Raw genomic sequence first — 5981 nt, 5'->3', positions numbered from 1 at the left:
ACAGTAACAATGGAACAAAGGGCAGGACAGAAGAACAAATCACAGGTGCATGTCATTGAAGTGTCAACCACGATTCTATCATTGCGCAAGTACATACAATTGAGAGAGAAAGAAGGGGAGCCAGGAGTAGCATAAAGAAATCGCGGCATTGCTAGGGAAGAGAGCTACTCGAAAACGCCCTATGCTCCAATGAGTTTATACCACTTCAAAAATCAAATAGAAAACAACCAGAATGCGCAGGACTAAAATTAAATAAAAAGACTATCAATATATATGTTCAGAAAATAGAATCAAAATACATCATAATATTTGTTTGCAAGAGCTTTTGAAGCGAAGATGACAAGTTCCCCACTATCGCTAAGCCATAGGGAAGAACAGGCAACAGCTTAGAGCCAGCCAGAGTCCATAGCACGAAAGTTTTATTGCATTCCTCACCTTCGTGAAACCATTCTCCTCTTACAAAGAAAAAAGCTTGAGACCTGGCACAGATAAACAAGAAAAAATAGCTGTATTCATGGTTTGTTGCCTGATGGTGGAAGCGGGGACATTAAAGGAGCCAGGGACATCTCAACAGAATAGGGACTTTCATGGAGCTTGGTTAGGAGCATGGGGACATTTTAGATGTAAGAGTCGTCGGGTGGCCGTTGCGAGCGGCGCCATTGCTCACTTGCTGCGACGTCGAGTTGGAGGTGAGTTGTCTGCTATTGGACTGGTCAGTTGTGTTGGATTTTGTCGTATCATATTCTCAGTTCTGCCTCCCAGTGTTCAGGCCGACATTTTCTAAACGTTTAGCGATTATCGATAGTTGAAAACGGAGTCTTCCTGCCAAATCAGGTTTGGGCGCTTGGCAAACATGAACTCAAGATGGCGTCGTCTTGAGCGCATAGCCAGCGTAGTCTCTGATCATTTTGCCTTGTTGATGGGTCCAAAAAAAAAAAAAGAAATACTCTTTACCTACGTTTGACCCGCATATTGCTAGGTTTCTGTTAGAAAATTAATGTTGGTGTTAATTCTCACCTCGAGGAACTGGTGTTCTGTTTTCAGAACGCGGAAGCGGCTGACCGATGGTTCACCGCGCGGGATTTTCTTGTGGAGCCTGACGTTTGCTCCGTCTGTGAACTGTTCGGGCTTGCATTTGCGCGTGGGCTTAATGTAAAGCTCAGACATGGACCTTGAACCAGGGAGAAGTATGACTTGCCCAGTGCGGCGCTTGTTGTGTAATAACTTGGCTGGCGTCTTTTATGGGGCTTCCGATTAGGCTTAAAAGGTCGATCTGGCGCCATGGCGTCAATATTGACGTGACGGTTGGCTCTATTGTTTCTGAAAAGCTCACATAAATGTAGTAATGAGAATCCTGTCGTAATAATTTTCGGCGAATGAGATCACTCTACTGCTGTGCGGATTGTACCGAAGTATGCATCTTGCGGCTGGCGTGTTTGGCCCGTCTAGTGGCTTTGGCCATGTTTGTTGCTTATGCTGCTCGTGTTTTTATGTGCGCGCGTGTATGTCCGTGCGCGCGCGCGCATGCAGTGGTAAGAATTTTATCTTTGTTTACGGCAGCTGTTGTGGTATTTGATTTGGTTGTTCGGCTTAATTTGCCACCATGCAGAAAAAAGATCAAATTTTAATGAAAATTTTAATGGGAGGACCTAGCCGCGTATGAACAAGCATTTCATAGCGCGGATTACCCCCCGGTCCTGTTTTCTTTTGTCTGTACCAATCAAACGCTTCCAACTTACTACGGCGTTCACGGCTAATTTCCCTTCATTGGCAGAAGTTAGCAGACGATGTGGTCGCTACATTTAACAGGGTGCAGAATATTTCGTGTGATTTCTCAGTAAACTTTGCTTTCATACCGATTAGCGTTTATTGTAGCTCTAAAACCGCCAGCAAGTGCAACCCTTTGGCGCAGTTTTAATTTACATAAAACCGAGACGTTCGCGCTAAATTGCCAAAAACAAATCATTAATATTCCAATCGAGCAGTGCGCAAAATTCAGCAAAAAAAAATGAGTATATGATACTATTTTTTGTCGATTTCCTCCTTTCAGGAGCTGCCCAAATAAGTCGGTGACCAATTCAACGTTTCTGGAGGAGTGGCCGTGGAACTAAAGGACCGTTGCGGGTCTTTTGCTGGCAATTGTGATTGGTTTTGTAATCAAAACTGCTGATGGGGCCGGGCCGACCACGGAAGCAAATTCAGGGACGTCGATCTGCATCAGTACATGTGGCAGTGCGCTGGTGATTGCATACGCTGCAGTTCTTGAGCGGGTTGTGTGTGTGTGTGTCCGAAGACGTGTGTTCAATGGGCTAGGAAGGTGTGCATCGTTCCAGAAGTCACGACCGTCGCATCTTGGCCAATCGGAGGGAATCGTTCAAGGCGTGTGGAGTGTGCAGCCGGTTGGTCTGCTGACAGGTGTTTTCAGCTGTGAGAGGTGCGCTGACAAAACTGGAACCGTCCGTTGCAAAAATCCACCCGTGAAAAAGTACTAGTGCAGCGTCTCACTTCTGCTGCTTGGCTCCATGAAAAGCGTGATGTGCCGCAGCGTAGTGAATCAATCGCGTCTCTTTGCGCGGCTCCTGAAATGAGCGTGATGTGGCGTAGTGTGGTGAACTGTTGCGTCGCATTGCGTTGCGCCTGAAAATAAAGTGATGTGATGTGCTGCAGTGTAGCGAGTCAGCTGCATCGCACTGAGTGGCTCCTGAAAAAAAAAGCGGGAGGCCGTGTGTTGCAGTGTGGCAGATCAGTCGCTTCGCATTGCGTGGTTGCTGAATCAAGCGTGAGGTGCTGTTCTGCAGTGTGGTGACTCAATCGCGTAGCATTGCGTCGCTCCAGAAGATTGGCACAGGTGTGCCTCAGTGTGTTAAGTCGTCTCCCAGAGCTACAGAAAGTGAGCGGTGTGAAGTGAACCGGTGTGGTGGTTTGTGCCTCGTCTGGAGTGTCAAAACGTAGGTTGAAATGAATCGTGGTCGTGAATTGGTTGCATCGCTCAACATCGGTGACCATCTGACGTGCGTGTGCCGGTCCTGCGACGCTATGCGGTGCGTCTTTTAGCAAAACGTCAAGTAAAGTGGATGGTGTCACGAGGCTGTGGAAAGGTATTTTACGTGCGTGCATCAGTCGAAGTCGTGAGGGTTTTGCTTAAGTCGTCAAAGAATGCGCTTGTATAGGTGTGGTGAATCAGCGTTGTCGTGTCACGTGCTTCGGAATGTGACGGGGAAACGCCTCTCGCAGGGAAGGCGACGTCGTGTTTGTGAATCCCTTGTGGTTTTCTGGTGAGCTCTGTGTGTAGTGCTACTGTCGATTTTGCATCGCTTCGACCTCCACTGATCTTTAAAGTGCCATCGTTGGAAGTCAAGCAGCTTTCAGTATTTAGTCCACCGTGCATCTGTTGACCTGCATTGCAAGTATAGCCTGTGAATCGTGTGTGTTTGCCGTGTGTGTGTGCGTGATTTGTGCGAATGTGAACGGCTTCATCTTTCGTCATTGCTGTCAGGAGCAGCATATCGGTCAGAGCCTGGTGAACGTCTCCAGAAATGCTCCCTACCTGTTTATTGTGAAATTGCCATTTGAAGGTTTCCAGTGGAAAGGAAACAGCATGACAGAGTGCTGCAAGCTGCTTCCGGGATGTGTGCGCCAAGGTATCAGGGGAGTGAGTGCATGTAGTGTTGAAGGTGTCAGTAAGCTGTGGCCCATATGGCAACACCGTTCAGTGTCTGTGCTCTGTGCTTTTGTTGCGTCTGTGAATGTGAGGGCCGAATGGAGAGGCGTGAAGCTGTGTGAGGTGTTTGTGCAAGAAAGCGTGTTCCGTGAACGTGAAGTTCATCTTCGGGAAATCGTGCCTCGTGCTGCACTGCGAAATGAAGACATCGTACGAATCAGTCGACACGAAATATGCTGCGGTGTTAGTGCAAATATAGCAAGTTGTGTTCTGCCCTGTGAAGAGAGACGCAGTGTGTGCAAAATAGGAAAATGTCCTCCTGAAAGGTGAGTGGTGCACCGCGAACAGTGCGCGCGCGTTGGTATATGTGCGTGATAAATGTGAACGCCACGTGCTGCGAAAGTAACGTAAAAGTGGCTGTGAAAAGTGCGCCTTTGGTGTTTCCGTGAATGGCGTGGCATTGCAGTCCGTAGTGGCAAGCGTGGTAGAATGCACGCAGCCGGCGTGGTGGTTTTGCTTGAGGTAACCGGGGGGGGGGGGGGGGGGGGGGGGGGGGGCAGTGGCAGTGGCAGTGGCGACCCCGTTATGCCATCGTCACCATCAGCCAGAAATGTACTGTGCAACCGTTGGGCATACTCCAGTGCATTTCATCGGCGAAAGTGCATTTCGTGGTGCGGTGCAGTGGTGTGGTGTGGTGTGTGGAAGTGGTGGAGCCTGAAATGTGAAGTGTGATAGCTGGGCAGAATTTAGTGCATTTCCTCGTTAAAAGTGTGCAGTGGCGACCAGTTATGCCATCATCACCATCAAACCAGAAATGTGCTCTGCAACAGTTGGGCATACTCCAGTGCATTTCATCGGTGAAAGTGCATGTCGTGGTGCGGTGCAGTGGTGTGTTATGTGGAAGTGGTGGAGCCTGAAATGTGAAGTGTGATAACCACGCAGAATTTAGTGCATTTCCTCGTTAAAATTGTGCAGTGGCGACCAGTTATGCCATCATCACCATCAAACCAGAAATGTGCTCTGCAACAGTTGGGCATACTCCAGTGCACTTCATAGGCGAAAGTGCATGGTGCAGTGGTGTGTTATGTGGCAGTGGTGGAGCCAGAAATGTGAAGTGTGATAGCCGGGCAGAATTTAGTGCATTTCCTCGTTGAAAGTGCGCAGCGGCGACCAGTTAAGCCATCATCACCATCAAACCAGAAATGTGCTGTGCAACAGTTGGGCATACTCCAATGCCTTTCATCGGTGAAAGTGCATGTCGTGATGCAGTGGCGTGTTACGTGGCAGTGGCGGAGGCAAAAATGTGAAACGTGATAGCCGGGCAGAACTTAGTGCATTTCCTCAGTGAAAGTGCAAGTCGTGGTGCAGTGGCGTGTTCTGTGCGTGTTGGGGTGGGGGGTGTAATTTTGTGGTTATTGGTACGGCAAATGAATGCGGTGTGGTGCCTTGTGTGTGGTGCTGCGACTCGTGTCATTAGGTTAATTACGACGTTTAGAATGGAAGTCGTAGGTCTGAAGAAGTGAAGACATAAATGGCAGTATTGTGAATGCATCAAGTCGGACATCACTGACTATATCGAAGAATTTCTTGGCGGGTGCGTGTGAGCAGTGGTGGCGTGGCAAGTACTGTCGAGAGTTTTTCTCAACATATCGAGGTAAGAAGTCCGGTAAGTAAATGGGAATGCGGGTTCGATTTCGAAGAATGACAATAAAAGATTGAACAATTGAATGTGGTGTACTGTTTCGTTTTACCTTCGTTCCGTGGAAAAAGAGGAAGCTTGCTATAAATCAAACAAATGGTAAGTAGCGGTAGGTGTTTTGAAGTTCGTATGCTTTTGGTGTACTCGTACTTGCCCGAGTGCAAGATCAATCTAGATTATTGGATCAGATGCTGCTTGCGGCACGAACTTGTGGCAGATGAGAAAAACGGCTGGTAAATAATGGCTGCACTAGCCGATTGATTCAAACACGTCTTTTGTTGAAAGCCCACAGGTCCACATTGATCGAGGCAACTGAGCGGGCAATGTGGCCCCACGGTTGTCATGACTGCCGAGGCGGGTGCTGATTCGGTCGTCGCCGACTGCCGTAGGGCTTGGTGTGGTGGCCATCTGCCACAAATTCCTCGAGCTTTGACTAGAGCGGAGCGACGGCCGCGCTCTCGTGGGTTTGTGGTAGGGCTCAGTAGCCGTACGCGGCCGGGCCGAGAGCAATAGGAAATTGGGCGAGCTTTCTTCTACCTTGAATGAGGACTGTTGTAAGAGCTAGTTGGTGCATAGCTATTTGACGGAAACCATAGCGCGAAATAACATAGACAAGAGTGC

The 5981-nt window shown here is 48.6% G+C and overlaps 1 long non-coding RNA gene across 1 annotated transcript; it reads left to right on the top strand.

The window, feature by feature from the left end:
* The first annotated feature begins 646 nt into the window (after positions 1-646).
* LOC149352436 (uncharacterized) lies at positions 647-2662 on the top strand. Its single transcript, XR_016289533.1, has 2 exons — positions 647-689; positions 2051-2662. It is a non-coding gene; the product is annotated as an uncharacterized LOC149352436 (long non-coding RNA).
* Positions 2663-5981: the final 3319 nt, after the last annotated feature.

This window comes from Amblyomma mixtum, chromosome 3, assembly GCF_055824585.1.
Source record: "Amblyomma mixtum isolate Tamu chromosome 3, ASM5582458v1, whole genome shotgun sequence".
Taxonomy (NCBI): domain Eukaryota; kingdom Metazoa; phylum Arthropoda; class Arachnida; order Ixodida; family Ixodidae; genus Amblyomma; species Amblyomma mixtum.
This window is presented reverse-complemented; position numbering and strand designations above follow the sequence as displayed.